This window comes from Prosopis cineraria, unplaced genomic scaffold (genome assembly GCF_029017545.1).
Source record: "Prosopis cineraria cultivar Desert tree isolate PC_DT_omini unplaced genomic scaffold, ASM2901754v1 PC3, whole genome shotgun sequence".
Classification (NCBI taxonomy): Eukaryota; Viridiplantae; Streptophyta; class Magnoliopsida; order Fabales; family Fabaceae; genus Prosopis; species Prosopis cineraria.
In genome coordinates this window covers 19,882,196-19,900,300 of record NW_026555334.1, presented here as the reverse complement: position 1 = coordinate 19,900,300, position 18,105 = coordinate 19,882,196, and the positions used below count along the sequence as shown (strand labels likewise).

Here is an 18,105-nt window from a genome sequence, read left to right as displayed (position 1 = left end):
GAGAGGGAGGCTGGTTAGTATTTGAGGGTGCATGGTGGTTTTGGTTTTGGAGAGGTAAACAATGAAGGATAAACTCTTCTTGATTTCTTGTTGGTGTATGATTTTAAAATTGCCAACATTTGTTTCACGAAGAGAGATGAGCATCTCATTACTTACAAAAGTGGAGCCTCAAGGTCACAGATTGATTTTATTTTGGTTAGGAACACGGATAGAAGACTTTGTAAAAATTGCAAGGTGATTCCTGGGGATGCTGTAATGACACAATACAGGGTCCTTGTCCTTGATGTGTGTATTATGAGTAAAACTCAAAAATGTCGACAAGTAGTAGCACCAAGGATTAGGTGGTGGCAATAAAAGAAGCCTATATTTTCAAGCGGAATCTTTTGGACAAAAGAATTTGGGAATCTCAAGGAAGTGCTAACATCTTGTGGGAAGATATGGCTAAAAAGATAAGGGAGGTTGCAAAAGTAGTTTTGGGAGAATCAAAAGGTTTTGGTCCGAGAGATATGGAGTCTTGGTGGTGGAATAATAGTGCACAGGGCAAAATTAAACATAAGAACTGTTTTAAAGCCATACATTTGTGTAACAATGAGAAAAATTGGGAAAGATACTGTATTGTTAAGAAGGAAATTAAAAGAGCTGTGAGTGAAGCTCGTTCTAAAGGTTTTGAAGAATTTTATAAGTGTCTTGAGACAAAGAAAGGAGAACGAAACATTTATAAGATTGCTAAGAGTAAGGAAAGAAAATCAAGAGATCTAGAACAGGTAAGATGTATAAAGGATGAAGAGAGAAGAATTTTAGTTACAGATGACGAAATTTAAAAATGTGAATGCTGGGCTCTAACGGGATAGCAAGAGCATAAGGTTGGAGTAGCAGAGATGAGAATGTTACGATGGATGTGCGGACATACACGTAAAGATAAAATTCGAAATGAGCACGTACGTGAAAAAGTGAGGGTAGCACCTATTGAGGAAAAAATGGTAGAAAATCGGTTGAGATGGTTTGGGCATGTACAAAGAAGACCAAGGGAGGCACCAGTAAGAAGAGTGGAACATATAACTTTGAGTTCGATTAAGAGGGGTAGAGGAAGGCCTAAGAGAACACTCTTGGAAGTTGTTGAACGCGATCTTTTAATTAATAATATTCCTAAAAGCTTGATAAATGATATAGCATAATGGCGTTTTGTAATCCATGTAGCCGATCTCACCTAGTGGGATAAAGGCTTGTTGTTGTTGTTGTTGTTGACGAAATTAAGAAATAGATGGGACACTTACTTTTTCAATCTTTTCAATGATGGAGAGGGCTCGTCTAATAACTTGGAGGATTTAGTAACTCGTGAAGGAGAAAAAAATTTGTCATTCTATTGAATAATACGTGATAAGGAGGTAAAGGAAGCTCTTAAAAAAATGACAAATGGTAGAGCCAACAGAGTTGATTGTATATCGATTGAAGTGTGAAAATGTTTAGGTGAAGAAGGGGTGAGATGGTTAATTAAGTTATTTAATGTGATTTTATGGTCCAAGAAAATGTTTGACAACTGGAGAAGTATATTAATTCCTATTTATCAAAATAAAGGAGATATTTAGAATTATACTAACTATAGAAGAATTACACTCATGAGCCACACAATGAAATTGTGTGGGAGAAAGTAATTGGGTATAGATTGAGATTGGAGATAAGTATTTTTGAGAATTAGTTTGGTTTTATATCAGGTAAATCGACTACAGAGGCGATTTATCTACTAAGGGAATTAATGAAAAAGTATCGTTATAAATATAAAAATTTACATATGGTTTTTATTGATTTGGAAAAAGTTTATGACCGTATACCAAAAGAAGTGCTTTAGAAAGCCTTGAAAAAGGGAGGCCGGATTGCTTATATTAAAGTTACACAAGATATGTATGAGGGGGTAAAAACTAGTATACGAACGTCTAGTGGTTAAACAAAGGATTTTCCTATAAAGATTGGACTACATCAGAGATCATCTTTGAGTTCTTATTTATTTAATTTGGTCCTAAATGTTTTGATGGAACATATTCAAGGAGAAATTCTCAAATGTATGCTCTTTGCGGATGATATAGTTTTTATAGCAGAGATGAGATAAGAGATTAATTGTAAACTTGAGTTACGGAGGAAGACATTATTAGAGTTGAAAGGTTTTCGTCTGAGTAAGAGTAAGAAGGAATATCTATATTGTAAATTTGGTAAGAGATTAGTTGATAGTAATTTGGAAGTGAAATTGAAATATCAAATTATACCTCAAGTGGAAAAGTTTAGATATTTGGGAGTTATTATTTAAAATAATGGCAAAATCAGTGGGGATATTTCACATAGGATTCAAGCTGGGTGGTTTAATTGAAAAAAAGCTAAATGAGTTATTTACGATCGTAAGGTGCTTAAGAAACTTAAAGAAAATTTTTATCGTACTGCTATTAGACCGGCTATATTATATGGTAGTGAATGTTAGGCTCTAACGGGATAACAAGAGCATAAAGCTGGAGTAGTAGAGATGAGAATGTTATGATGGATGTGCGGACATACACGTAAAGATAAAATTCGAAATGAGCACGCACGTGAAAAAGTGAGGGTAGCACCTATTAACAAAGAAATGGTAGAAAATCGTTTGAGATGGGTTGAGCATGTACAAAGAAGACTTTGGGAGGCACCAGTGAGAAAGGTGGAACATATAACTTTGAACCCTGTTAAAAAGGGTAGACGAAGGCTTAAGAGAACACTTTTGGGAGTTGTTGAACGCGATCTTTTAATTAAAAATATTTTTAAAACCTTGGTAAATGATAGAGTACAATGGCGTCTTGCAATTCATGTAGCTAGCTCCGCCTTGTGGGATAAAGGCTTGTTATTTTTGTTGTTGTTTGAAGAGTTGAGAGGAGGATTGGACAACTCTCTAAAAGGAAAATAAAAAGTAAAAATGGGAAAGAATAAAGTAAAAGAGGAAAACATGCTTAAGAAAATGACAACGCTCCCGATCCCAATTTATATTTGTCAAAGAGATTCTTCCTTTTTTCCCCCCTGGTTGGATATAAAGATTCTCTTAAAACAAGCATGAACAGAACTTTGCTGTCTATACTTCCCAAACAATTATACTGAATCAATATAAAATTATCCAAACTTTTTGTGCAAAATCAAATTGTTATTCTATTACAAAGTAGCCATGCTGCAATGTAGGACTGCAAAGTTGTTTCAGAATCTGTCTTAAATATTTGGGGCAAGCGTCCTACATGGTGTTCAAATTTGCAGCTTGTCACTAGTATTTATTCTATTGAATACTGCTTTCCTTCCATGTAGAAGGTTTCCTTTCAAGGGGTATTTTAGATTTCCCAATTAAAAATTCCCAGTAAAAGTGCTTCCCTGTGGAAAGGAAAAACGAGGGAATCAAATAGGCCATACAAGGGAAAACAGCAGTTGAAATACCATCTCCCCCACATCTCCCCCCCCAAAAAAAAAAGAAAAACAAAAAAAAAAAACAAAAAGGAAAAGGGCAAAGTCCTAAATCATGTAATCCGAAAGCCATGCAGTGAGGAAAGATGATGCAAAGTTGGAAAAGCATGACGAAAAGGAATATTACCTACCCTGAAGATTTCACAAAATATAGTATGACCACTTTGAGGGGCAAAAGAGATCTAGGCAAAGTCCTATTTTTGAGCAATAATATATATATATATATATATTTTGAACGAAAGGAAGATACATGAATCAGCAAGATTAAACAGTTGATACATAATGATGAGACCCTAACCTCTCCTCATCCCCTACCTGAACACAATAAGCAGGTGGATGGTCAAAATAAAATCTACTGAAATAAAAGCAATAAATTTTCGAACACTATTAGTAGCCAACCACCAGGTCAGCTTCCTGGCCCTTCCTTTCCTAACCATACCTCAACGCGTTTGCTCATGTGGGTTGTTGTTCAATGATGGGAATTTAATATTTAACATTGATGATTAAATTAGTGATGAACATTGGGAATACATTTTTTGGAATTCATTTTACTTGTGGTGAAAATACCTTGATTTTGAATGTCTGGTGGCTACAGTTGATCAGAAGGAATGTCTTCTGCTTTGATTGAAAGATATTTGATGTCCTTTGTTATTGCAATCTTAATGGAATTTGCTTCTCTACAGGATGATATTGGGTGTAGTACTCTCCAAGATCCAGACATTCTTTTTGAACATCCGTTTCACCATGGATTGCATTGGATGAGTTGTGAGTGTTCTTGTACTTTGCAATCATATCTTGTATATTTCCACTTCCTGTTGTCTGTGGTGCATGCGGTTTTTTCCTTTTTTTTTTTTTTGGGTGAGGAGAATGTTTCATAGGTTTAAAATTGAGGGTAAGGAGAAAGTATGATTAGTGACGAGCCTTAGACACACAAGGAGAGGTAAATTCTCCAGGTGAAGATATACTTGGTTCAGCCAGTACAAATAAAATCCCAAATTAAAAATGAAAATATTTTCAGATTGAGACACTTGAGATACCTGGCTAGAATAGGACCCTTGGAATACTACACCTTGACCCCAGAATTTTATAGCAACTAGTAGTTTGACTGCAAACTCGATAGAGATACAAATAAAGCATGTAAAACGTCTCCCCAAATTCTTTGACCGGTCTTCCCATGAGCAGCCTTCTTGACATATTCTCCCATGAACATATCATCTTATAGACAATACCCAATATGGGTACATCTCTTTTTCTTTTGATATCTTTTCCTACAAGGTGGTCCTTTTGTCAATTCTTGCCCCTGATGAAAGTAATTCAAATCCCTGCTGTACGTTCTTTGATTGAATATGTTCTCTTGCTTAAAAAAGTAATTCAAATCGCACTAGCAGTTTAGTCGGGGAGATTAGTAAAAGGCCAAAAGCGAATATTGGAAATAAAACTTCAAATAAGTGTATTGTGGCTTCCTAGAAATAAAAGCGAACTCCAATAGCTTAAAATATATTTTGAATTACAGGATCAAATGTTGGACAAGTCCTTAGATCAGAAGCGGGCTTAAAAACCTGAAGGAAAAGTAATGCAAAGCTTATCATCTACCAGCCAAAGCCTATCACAAGGAAACTATAAATGGCAAACAAACACTTCCTAGCAGCATGGATGCAATAACGCCATTGATCTGTATCAGCAGCTAACTGTTTAAATATATCATTTACCATGAGATCTTCATTCTTGGTTTCTTTTTACATCATTTCAGAGGACTTAAAGGCCGTTTACTCAACTCTTCTCACCAGTGCATCTAGCAAAGCTTCCTTTGTATAAATCATCCTAAACAATTTTCAGCTATTTTCTTATTGATATATGCCACCCCAACTTTTCCGTATATTCAATTACTATGAATCTTGTCTTTTCTTCTGCAGTTATGCATCCATCTTAACATTTTGATTTGTTACTGTTGTATAGAAAAGCAGGGAAGAGGGAGAAAGAAGGGGAAACAAGGAGGATAGAGAGAGAAAAGAGTCTAATGAAGGTGCTTATGGGGTCTTAACTGGTGCAGTGTTCAGTGTACTTGACCCTTGGGGACAAGGGCCTTTTAGGGGAAGGAGTATCATTACTTAGTAAATAAACAAAGGTTAGTTAAGGGGTATCCAACAGTTAAGATTAGCTAATTAAGGATTTAGGGTATTAGGCTAAAAATAGAGCGGATTGTGGAGAGGGCTAACTGCGAGGGTTTTGACTGACAAAAGGTTAATTGCTATGTTGTGTAGTTGTCTTGATGTCAGCTTTCCATGGGAGGCTAATTGATAGAGACTTGATAGTATGAGATATTAAGTCCCCAGTTGAGTAGTTTTGGATGCTCAATAGAGTATTTAAGTGAGTTGATTCTCTCATGTCCATAGCTAACTTTTGTGGCAGGGTCCTTGTACTACTTAGACACCCATTAGTTACCCCTTTTGGGCTATCCTTTCAACACCCAACATTTGCGACCATATAGTGTATCACAGTGTTATAGTAGTTCAGTAAAACTTTTCACTAAACTTAGTGGATATTTTCGATTAGAAACTACTCCTAATCTTTTTCTTTACACTCCAACCACCCAACTTGAATCCACGACATCTCCATCTATTTCATTATCAGCTTGTAATATTGATTCCAAACATCTAAACTTGGACTCTTGTGGTATAGACTGATCTTTTATTTTTACATCCAAATCATTTCTAACTTGCTTCCTACTAAATTTGCAGTGAAAAAACTCTTTAGTTCCAATGTCCATTTCCAAATCTTAAGTTTAGAATTAACATCTTGTCTTGAGTTTATTGTTTGAAATGAGCATGCATTTAGGGATTTTGTATGTGATCAGTCAGAGCATCCAAAATTTGTTCAAACAAGAACTCAAAGATCATTGATATTGGCCTATCCTTACGAGAAAGTCATTTATTTTGCTGGTGAGTTCTCATACTTGTTGCCCCCTTATGCATGTCCTGGATATATGCAGCATGGTTCCACAACACCTCTCAATGTAAATGATCACAAGTTTTTTCTAGTTCAATGAAAATCATGTGAGTCTTTTTGTTTTGTTTTGTTTTGTTTTTAAAAAAACTTTGGTACTTTTCCTTTGATGTCCATAGAAGATGAGTAGCCTCTATTGTAGCCCATCTTAGCATGCATTGAAATTGGCTGTCTAAAATGGGTCTTGTTTCTCAATCTTTGCTCAATTATTCTTTCTCATAACGTCAAATCTCAAGTTTGGCCCATGTCAAATACCTTGTTTAACATCATACTTATCACATTAACCATTAAAATGGTCAAAATAAGTGATAACGATCCCTGTGTAACTCATTCTCACCTTGAAACCCTAAGATTCATGTCCTCCATCTACAATTACTGAGAACACAGCTGTAATGAAACTTCCAACAACAATAACAAGCCTATCCCACTAGATGTGATCGACGACACCATTGTGTTCTATAATCAATAATCCATAGTCCGAATTTTCCATCTAAAATAATCCAACATGTATTTTGTGAATTAGGTTAGTGGAGATTATCTTAGCCAGTACATTTAAAACTGAACTGAAGTGTGTAAATATTTAGTTTATGGAATTTTGACAAAAGCTCAAATGAAGTTTAAATTACTCATAATTTTTCAAAATTCTCACCAATAGGGAAAATTATGATAAAGGTTTGAGCACAATATATTTATGTTGAAGTTGAAGTTGATTTCTGTTTTGTTCTAGGAGTCTATAAGATGCCTCATTTCCTATCTGATTGCTGGTTGTCCTTTGGTTAAACCCGCCAGTGAACTGCAGATTGGATAATAGATAAGATTGGGAAAAAGAAATGCTGGCTTTACGGACACCAGTTCATATTTCATTATTAGGCTAGTTAATTTTATATTTTTTAAGTGTTGTGAGTATGTCAGGCGCTTAGAACTGATAGAAGAAAATAAGAAGAGTAATTCTATTAAGATAATATAGAGCAAGAATCTCACTCTACACTTCTCTTAATAGCCAAACTTAGGGAAATTTCAAAGGGTTCAAAAGTTTATTTTGTTCATGATATGCTAGCTTTTGAATTGCTAAGCATATTTATAATGTTAAAGACAATCCAAAGTAACTGAATAAAATCTAGATAACTAAATATCTGGATAATCATCTAAATGAAATCCTACATATCTGAATGAAATTTCCTAATGTCTATATCTAGATAATCTAATATCTATATCTAGGAAATCATCTACATAAAATATAAATAACTAAATAGCCGAATAAAATCTCTCAAAAATAATTCAAAATTGAAAATAACAATAATTAAATGAAACTTAATTCAACTTTCTGTAATGGCCTCTTATCATCACCCCTCCCTTGAAAAATCAAGTTGGAATGAGGGAAATAGACTCTTCAAGAGATATTTCGGCATTCTCATATTCTTCTTTCTTTGCTACGTCGTCCATGGTGGGAGGAACAACCTCCTTGCCTTCCTCTATAATTTCTAATAGTGAAAAGTAGCCCTTACAACAATGTCCAGGTCTGAATGTCTCGCCACATTGGTCACAAAGTCCTTTGTCTCTCCTCCTTTGATGCTCGACATCCATGGGGGTGGGTCTGGTCGATGTCCAACTCATTGGTATGGGAACAAAGAAAGCGTCGCTGAATTTGGTGGTTTGTATGTGTTCGCAGGGTACATGTTTTGGGGAGTCTGCGCTTGAGGAGAACGCTGCTGCAGGTGAATGCATGGTAAGTTGCAAGGTACATGCTTTTGGGTTTGTGAACGTGCACATCTGCTCTTATTTCTTTGTGCAAGCCATTCAAGAATTCTCCCAACAGGCAGTGTTCAAGCCAATTCTTCACCCGTGCAGATCTTTTGTCTAATTCGTGGCAATATTCTTTTACCATGCTAGTCTGTTGGATGCCACATAAGTCTATCCGGATTCTGGTATTTGGTCAGGCCATAATTCTCTTGTAGTGCTTGGACTAACTCGTCCCAATAAAGCAAGCTACACTCTGAATTTATCCATGAAAACAAGTCCAAAGCATCTTCTTCTAAAGACATGGAAGCAACATCAACCTTCAATTCTTCCGGTGTTTCATAATATCGAAAGTGTTTTTCAGCCTTAAAAATGCACCCACGGGGGTCACCTCCATTGAATATGGAGGATTCAGTATGCCCCTTCTGTAGTGGACCTTTGTTTCTTCTTCACTGTCTTCTTCCCAATGTCCTCCTTTGTTTTTTGCCCTTGTGAGTTGCAGAGGCCTCAAGTGCCTCTATTTTTTCCTTAAACACGTCAAACATTTTATGTTTTGGAGCAATGAAGGCTAAAGGATCTGATGTGAGTGGGTTTTGGTTTTTGGGGGTTTAGTGTTTGGTGGAGGGTTGTTGAATGAGGTGGCAAGGGGATTTGTGGTTTCATGTCTAGTATGTGTGATCACCATTGTAACCAGGCTTTGATGCCAAATTGTTGGGCACTCAGAACTAGTTGAAGAAAATAGGAAGAGTAATTCTGTGAAGATAATATTGAACATGAATCTCACTCCACTTTTCTTAATTGCCAAACTTAGGGAAATTTCCAAAGGGTTCAAAAGTCTATCTTATTCATGCAACAGCTAACCATATTTATAATGTTAAAGACAATCCAAAATATCTGAATAACATCTAGATAACTGAACATCTGGATAATCATCTAAATGAAATCCTAAAATATCTGAATGAAATCTCCTAATGTCTATATCTAAATAATCTAATATCTATATCTAGGAAATCATCTAAATAAAATCTAAATAACTAAATATCTGAAAAAATCTCTCAAAAATAATTCGAAATTCAAAAGAACAATAATTAAATGAAGCTTGATTCAACTTTCTATAATGGCCTCTAATGAGTATATAAAATTTTACGGAACATGTTCCCCTTGAATGCTGCTTGAAGGGAAGTGATGCATACATCGAAGTTCCACGTTGGTGAATAATGAGAGAGTTGAGCATATACATATAAAGGGAAAGGCAGTATTTCTTGCTTGTTGGCCTGCGTAGAGAGCCTAGAATTCTTTTTTTGACCAATTTTATTAGTTTTTGTCAATTTAGTTGTTTTTTCCATTTACTGGTCTTATGCTCTAAATGGTCTAAATGGCCCTGTATCATGGTCAATGAGCCGGTCCAATCTTTTTAATACTGCAAGAGCTTTTTATGCTAAGAATTTTGTTTATAATGATGATTGAAATTGAATAAAGACAAATCATTAAATGTATGTTTTGGGCGTGTTAAGTAATTTTTTAAATATTGCAATAATTATGTCAACTACAAGTTAAAAAAAAAAAAGTTTCTTTCAGTCCTATTTGTGAGTCACTTTTAACTACCTTACTAAAGCCAATGAGTAGTAGTCAAATTACTGTTGTCTGAAAAAGAAATTGTCTAATTTATCTTTATTAAATATATCATCTTTAAAAACACTCCCTCTTATAACTTTTTACTCTCTACTCATTGGAAATTGTGAAAGGATAAAATTAAAAGAAAGTAATTATTGATTCACTTTCTTATGCAGAGTGACTTATAAAAACGATTATAAATTCTTTCTAAAAGGTGACTTGTATATATGACCGGAAGTAGTATACAAAATTTCATTGAATATTGGAATGGAGGAATAATATACTTGAGGAAAAGATCCATAGAATTGATGAATGATTTTGGGTTGAGGGACAATAACAAAGTTATTCATATCCATTTTCTTAAAATTCAATAAAAAAGTTTGAATAGATTTTTCTAGCGTCTAGGCATATATTGTTGATGACGACAGAAATTGAATAGAGACAAGTCATTAAATGCGTATTTTCTGGGTGTTGATTTCAGCATTCGTTTTGTTTCAGGATATTGGTCAGCATGACTAAAGAAGGGCTGAATGACGTGAGACTGTTCATCCAGAATCATTTTGGGTTGCCTATTCGTTGGAAGATGAAATAACTAACCTATGGGATTCTTGTAGAGTTTTTTGGCAGATGAGTTTCTCCCCTTTAGAAGCTGTAAATAATTGTTTCTTTTTAACATATGATAGATGAGGATAGACTTCGATTGGTTTAAATAAACAAATGATTTATTAATAAGAGAAACATTTTTTGGAAAATCTCAGTGCGTGTTACTGAAAATTACTGCACAAGTACTAAATGTCCCCGCACTCGTTACATCCTTATTTCTGATGTATTAAGGGGAACTGAGTAACATTTTCATATTTCCATAGGCCTCTTATAGTAATGACATTCTTTAAAAAATGTACTGTAATTTATCAGGCATGGATATCAACCGCTTTTGAACATTGATACATTCAATGTATGATTGAACTTACGGTGAGCTGACTGATCAATCTATGGCTGGTTTTACTATTAGTGAGATTATTACTATTTAAGCCAGCAATTTATTTTTTATGTGGAAAAAACTATGCCTTAAAATATGAGTATCTTATGAATTGATAATAGTGGGAAAGCTCATCGAAGATTCTGGATACGGAAAATGAGGTTATTTTCCATATCGCTATATGATGATGAGATCTACCATGAAGGTCCTTGGTGGAATTGATTACCCTTTAGTAACTATGCTTTGTGGCAGTTTACTGTATCATGTTTTAACTTATTGGTTTGTGGTGCATATTTTTACTTAATGATCGCGTATACTTGAATATGCTATGAAGTCATTATTATTCGGTTGAAATGTTGTCTTTGTCTATTTATCCCTCTTTCTCTAACGATAGTAAGATTTTAAAACCCCCCCCCCCCCCCGGGGGGTGTGGAAGCCGATTGACATGAGCATTATTAATATTAATTATTAAGTAGCTGTGGAAGAGAAAATAGTTGAAATAAGTCTCGTGTGAAAAGGAGCAAGTGCTATTTCTCTCTTCCAGGAGCGTTAGAATTTTATGTGAACGTTTATTTATTTTGGTTCCCTCTTTTAATTCCTGTGGTTGCAGGGATAGCTCCAATAGGAAACCATATTTGCTGCGTTGGATTGTGCCTGCCGGTATGTTTCTCTTATCCGTTCCTCATTGTTTTTTGGTATTACTTTTAAATTTTATCTTTTGAGTTGATCTTGTGGTTCCAAGAATGCATATTCACGGATTTATTAAATAGACAATAGTGTTTATAGAATAATCAGTTTAATTCTTAACTTGATTAATAATCGATGGGCTTTTGAATTGTCAGTTATTGACCAAAGTACCCATTAGTCTTCTAATGCACAAACCCTTAAAAGGGAAATTTTTATTTGTATAATTTATTCCTTTATAAATGAAGCCGTGGGTCCCACTTAATTTCTTATGAATGATTTGGTTTGAGAAATGATGTTTTCTATATTATTAATTTCGCTTTTTCCTTTTACTATTTTTTTTTAGGAGTTTTGGACAATCAACACATTTTAAGTTACTCATTTGCGATTGATTTAATATAAATAATAAAAATTTCAACACGCTTTTTGGCCATTTTCATGTTGCATAAATTTTAATTTAATTTTCTTTTCTTATTTTGATTTAGTTAATGTCGCCGTTCAATATTTAAAAGATAATGCAGTTGATTGGCTTGCTTGTATATCATTTTAGTTGCCTGGGCTTATTTATTTATTTTGTAATTGCATGGGCTTTTATTGGTTGACACGGAATTTGCTAAACGTGCCCTTAATTGTGTTATCGTCCCAATGCTATTTTGGCACACGGAAATATTAAGGGAAAAATAAATCTCCTTAAATTATAAGACAAATTTAAAGGTATTATGTCCAAAATAAAAGACAATTTGTTAAAAATAAGATTTTATCAATGATGCTTTTCCAGTATTATCATTTAAGTGAAGAGAGAATTGAAATTATTGTAGTGTAAATGGAGGCATTTTGGAGTGTAGATTTAATGGTATATTAAATGAAGGCATTTTTGAATGTTTCTATTTTTGTTTAAAAAAAAAAATTTGTAGAGTGTCATTATTAAACTTTTATTGGTATGTGTAATCTTATATCAAATTATCTTATAGTTTCGAATGGAGAATTATTGATCTATCAAGAGTTAGGAAGGAATCAATGTTCATTCTTTAAGTTGACAGATCGAGCATAGTTATTTTTAATATATAAAATTACATTTTCTAGCACTATTTTACTATAGATGCGATGATTCATTTTTTTTTCCCCTTAATCATTTCTATTCAATTAAAGTATGAGCTGTGACTTTTAAATTTTATTTTGAACAAAATTACTTCATTTCATTGACATGTAATATTTTTTTTATTTCTATACTTTTATGACTTGTGAGCAGCCTGTGTATGCTAATGCGAAAAATAGGATCTATTGTTATAACTCTGGTTTGTTAAATGGTTATCAACCGTCTAATTTATTAGAGATTTTATATTACTTACAAATTATAAATGATTTGGGGACTAAAGTAAGACATCAATCCATTAACCATAGACTAACTATTCGATTATGCGAGTTTAGTAGCATGTCTTCCAATCCTACTACATAGATTAGAAATAAAAACTGAAATGATTAGTAATTGTATTATTTTACTCACTAAAATTAATTGAGAATGATCAATTTGAAACCATAGCGATAATAAATAACCAAAATCTATGTTTGTACTAATAAGTAGGCAAACATTTTTTACTAATATGAATAGCATACCTTTTAAGATGTTAGATATCTCTAGATATCTCTGTCATGCAAAATTCTAAAAAGCAAATATAATAGTTAAGAAAAGTATCACAAAAAGAAAAACAAGAGGTACATAGTGTTCATTACGTTATGTTTGTAATATTATTGCAAACATTCTATTTCTCATATCTAACATTCTATATAATGGCATGTCATGTGACAAAGTTATGTTGACTTGTTTTAGTCAAACTTTGCATGATGTTTCTACTCTCTTGCATATGAATGTTATCGAACTTGGTAGGATTTTCATGGTTTGGTTAAAGATGAAGTTCTTTCTCTTAAGATTTTTTGGGATCACAGACTTAAACTTTGGTTATCGAGTATCTATGTAGGAGGTGTGCAATCGTTGTAATCATGTTAATCTACGCCATGGAACTTTCTTTAATATGATGGTTATAAATGACTCTCAAACTTTATCAAGTCCAAAATGATTTTACATGTTACGCAAGAGGGGGAAAAAAAGTAATCTTTCTAGAGATCATGAAGCTATCATATTATTATTAATTAAATGATAAGTTATCTTATATCTGGTATATCGCTAAAATTTTTAAACATTTTGTTGCTTTTTTAGTTGGGTATCAGAGTAAGATTGCATTCAGGGCATATAACATAGAGGTGTTTACCAACTAAGAAAAGAAAAACATCAAAATTTAAATTGTGAGTTACAGATCAAAGTATCCATACCATTAGTCTTATGATGCACAAACCATTAAAGAGGATATTTTTATTTGGTAATTTCTTTTGTTTATTCCTTTCCGAATGGAGCTGCGTGCTATATTTAGTTGGATTTTGAATTTTGGCTTAAAAATGGCTTTTCCGTATGAACAATTTGGTTTGAGAAATGATATTTTCTATAACATTAATTTCACCATTTCCTTTTACATTTTTTGGGGGCCAATGAATACCTGTTAATTTATTCATTCCTATTTATTTATGATTTAATATAAATATTAAAAATTGAAGTTCATATTTTTTTCCTTTTTCAATTTAATTTTCTTTTCTTGTGTTGATTGAGTCAATGTTGCCTTACAATATTTGAAAAATAATACAGTATAGTTATCATTTTGGTTGCATGGATTTTATTGGTTGACATAGAATTTGGTGAAAGTGCGCTTTAATTGTGTGGTCCTCTCTCACCAATTGATTTAGCATCTGATGTTATATTTAGTACATGGAGATATTGCAAATATATATATATATATATAGAACAGTCAGACATGGAGATATTGCAATATATATATATATATTGAACAGTCATATGAGGTCTACTTCTTGCAAGAGTGAGCATTCTTTCTATAAATTGGCCAATCGAGGGTAACCTATGTTTAATTTATACAAAGTTATATGTAACTTATGAATAATTTGCTTTGTTAAATGATTCATAAATAGTATAATTTATTCAAAGTTAAACTTGCATAGATTAGAAATAAAAGCCAAAAGGACATTATTTTAAAGGAAAAATGATAGTAAAGTTCCGAAAAAATTAATGATAATTATGTTTGACAAAATATTTTGAAATGTGAGTTGTAAATATTAATTCAAAAACTGCAAATAAGAATCTCAATTACAAAATTAGAGTTACGTTTGTAATTTAAATATTTTATTTATTATTGAAATTCTTGAATTGGCAATTATTCAAATTGATATTTGAAACTTATTTTCTACAAAATTTTATTGGAGATTTAACTATTATTAATTTCCTATTTTGGGACTTGGATTCTCCTTATTTTAAGTGTTAGAAGGCAACCATGACTAGATTGTTATAAATAATATGATGAGTAGATATCCATGATTCCATAACTTCTTAGAATTCTATCTCATGATTAAAGTTATTATATATTATAGCTCTTAAATGGATGCTTTTTTTAATATTTATTCTTATAACTTCCAATGATTTCATGTTGTACCGTAACATAGAATCATTCTTCTATTTATGAAATTGTTACTTTTTGGTGTAGCATTGGTAGCCTATAAATAAAGGTTTAGCACTAAGGGATTTGGATGTACATCAAAATCTGCATGAATGTGAATTCTCTCCCATTTTCTATCTCTACATACCTTTCTTGCTTCTATTATATTCATATTTTCTTTTGCTTTTATAACATGTTATTAGCACAACACTCTATCAAATTAGTTTATGGCATAAATTCAGAAATTTTTTTTATTGATGCTTGTTGATTTTTGTTCATGGCATATAAATGGTTTCTCCAAATAGAGTAATAAAATTTTGCAAATTTATTTAGATGGAATGATGACCCTGCAATTTCAAAGAAGGTATCAATTTTACCTATTCAGGGCTAATTGGTGGAGATTCATGTTGAGCAATAAGAATTTACTTTATTTTGTTTTTACTTTGTGCCATTGTTATATTTTATATTTTACCATTTAAAAGTACAAGTTTTATTCTTATATGTTAGCGATAATCAATTTGATATTTATTGACATTTTAAATTCCTGTTATTGAATCGTTGGTAGTCATAATACTCTTGATCTTGTGATTAGATGTTAGTGAGCTACGTCACTCTTTGTAACGGTTTTTATTTAACGACCACTTTGTCATTCCAATGAATATTTTGGAAAAAACAAATTGTAGCTGCAAATACTATAGTCTTGGAAGGTTCATGGTACAAAAAAAATGGTGGTATTAAAAAATATTTACTTTAGTCTTGAAGACTAATTGTTTATAAAAATCATGTCACTTAAAAATAATAGTCTTGAATACTAGTTCTCGGATTTATTTTTTCATGGTTTTTAAAATCATAAGCAATGGCTACAAAATGGTAAAAGACATTCGAGCAAATGGGTATTAATTTTATTGAAATGCCAAAGCGGCTTTGATGTCAAAAAAAAAAAAAAAGAAAAAAAAAAGAAGAGAGATATTGAAGAAAATCTTGAGCGGTATGGAATCAAATAGATCAGAAAGCAATTATTAGACATATTATGATATCAATACGGTGTGCCAATTTATTTTCGAATTTGAAAATATGGAAAATATTAGTTGTATGAATTTTAAACATTTATCATGATATTATACATACATATATATATATATATATATACATATATATATATATATATATATAGCGATTACACTTCTTGTGTGTGACACTTGAGGGGAAAAATACATTTGTATCACATTGGAATTAAGAGAATGGAAATTTGTTTAATTTCATATGAAAATTGACTAGGGTAAAATATTAAAATGGTTTTTAAACTATAGGTTTACAAGCATTTGAGATCTTAAATTTATTTTTGGTGTAATATTATTTTTTAACTTTTAAAAATAGTGCAATCTAGCTCTTTTCTTTATTATTAATAAAAGTTAATTTCGATCATTAATAAAAATAGCTTCAAAAATTATTAAAAATGACCAATAAGTTTTTTCTTTGTCCTTAATTTTTTGAGTTAGTCTATTATTTTTGGTCTGTTATTGTAATTTTTCAATCATTTTTTATAATTCTTAAAGTCTTTTTTTAATATTTAACAGTCAAAGTTAATTTTTATTAATAGTAAGGGTCATATTGTATTATTTTAAAAAGTAGAAGGGAAATAATGCACAAAAAATAAATTTAAAATTCTAAATGCTCTTGGATTTACAAGTTAGGGTCAATTTGCTTTTACCCAATTTATTATGAGTAGTTGATAGGTGATATGGATGGACAAAATTATTTTTGTGATATTTTAAAATCATGTGTTATGCAAGTTAAAATGATGAATGTTTAAATAGTTGCAATAAAATGTTTGTGATATATTGGATCTTATTTTAGAAAATATGAATTTGATTTCACATTCTCAACTTTTCTTCATTTTACATTAAGCCGTACATATCATAAATTGATTGTAAATTATTTGTACGTTGACCTTTATATATTTTTATTTTAGTTTTTATCGATTTTTTTTCATGTTTCTCTAAATTTCTTTATTAATTCAATAACTAGGTTTTGGAATGTTACAAATATATCTATATATATACACGCAAAGCACTTAACCTTTCTTTTGTTTGAGCTAAATATTAAATTGTTAATGATAGGAACAATATAATTGTTAGTATATTTTGATAAGAGTCCCTGTACTTTTTTTTCCATTGCTCCAAATTCTTTGAGTTTCATCTGTCTATAATGTTAGTCCTTAGATAGAGTTAGATATGTTGATGTGTACATCACTTTGTTAATTCTATTGAGTTAATAAAATTATAATGAGGTGGATATTATATAAACAAAATGACTACTATTTTTTTTTTTGCCCATTTGTCTTGACTGTTATAATTGTGTAATTGGCTTGTAGTGCTTAATCTTGTAGATTATTATTGTTCAATTACTCTTTGAGCAATTGGAAAAGTTAGTGAAGGGTATTAGTTTTCATAGGTAACCTTTTTAGTGATAAAAGGTTGAGATAATCAAATAAGTTTGTCTATTTACTTTCTTATTTATATGGTCATGTCTTTGTGAAATAAATTATTAACTTTCTTATTTATATGGTCATGTCTTTGTGAAATAAATTATTATTTTGTATATTTATATATGATGTATGTTTGTTTTAGATATTATGTAAAGTGGGAATTGAATTTCAGTAAGATTAAGTATATATGCTTGCGAAAAAAAAAAATTTAAGGAAATCAATATGATTAATCATAATTGTGAACACCGCATTTTGTTCGGATATTTTTTAAATTTAATAATAAATAATCAAAAAATATAAAAATACAAAATAAAATTTAATCCTTTTTTTAGGATTATATTTTCAAAAAAATAATTTAAAAAAACTAAAAAATCTTGCTTAAATAAAATCTCTCCCAAATTATCCCAACCATTCAAAGTTATTAGGAATCAATTTTTTGAGACTCAAATATTTTAAATTTCTCTCCTTAAATCTTTTTATTCTCCATTTAAATATATATATATATATATATTTTAAAATTAAATTTTCGTTTCCCTCCTTTAATCTAATTAAAAAAAAAGCATTAAAAAGAATGGCAAAAATGTTGG

General features: G+C 31.5%; 1 protein-coding gene across 10 annotated transcripts in view; it reads left to right on the top strand.

Annotated features, from left to right (window-relative positions):
* The window catches only part of LOC129305778 (histone-lysine N-methyltransferase ATXR7), a 29,793-nt gene extending 19,228 nt beyond the window's left edge, over positions 1–10,565 (top strand). For 6 of the 10 annotated variants that reach the window (XM_054945852.1, XM_054945858.1, XM_054945851.1 and 3 more), the window contains exons 18-20: positions 4,143–4,224; positions 8,132–8,188; positions 10,312–10,565. The gene's annotated coding sequence lies outside the window, so the exon portion shown is untranslated. Of the gene's footprint in view, positions 1–4,142; positions 4,225–4,972; positions 5,343–6,313; positions 6,399–8,131; positions 8,201–10,311 lie in introns of those variants that run through there. The other 4 variants (XM_054945854.1, XM_054945855.1, XM_054945853.1 and 1 more) reach the window with 4 other exon arrangements.
* The last annotated feature ends 7,540 nt before the right edge of the window (positions 10,566–18,105 follow it).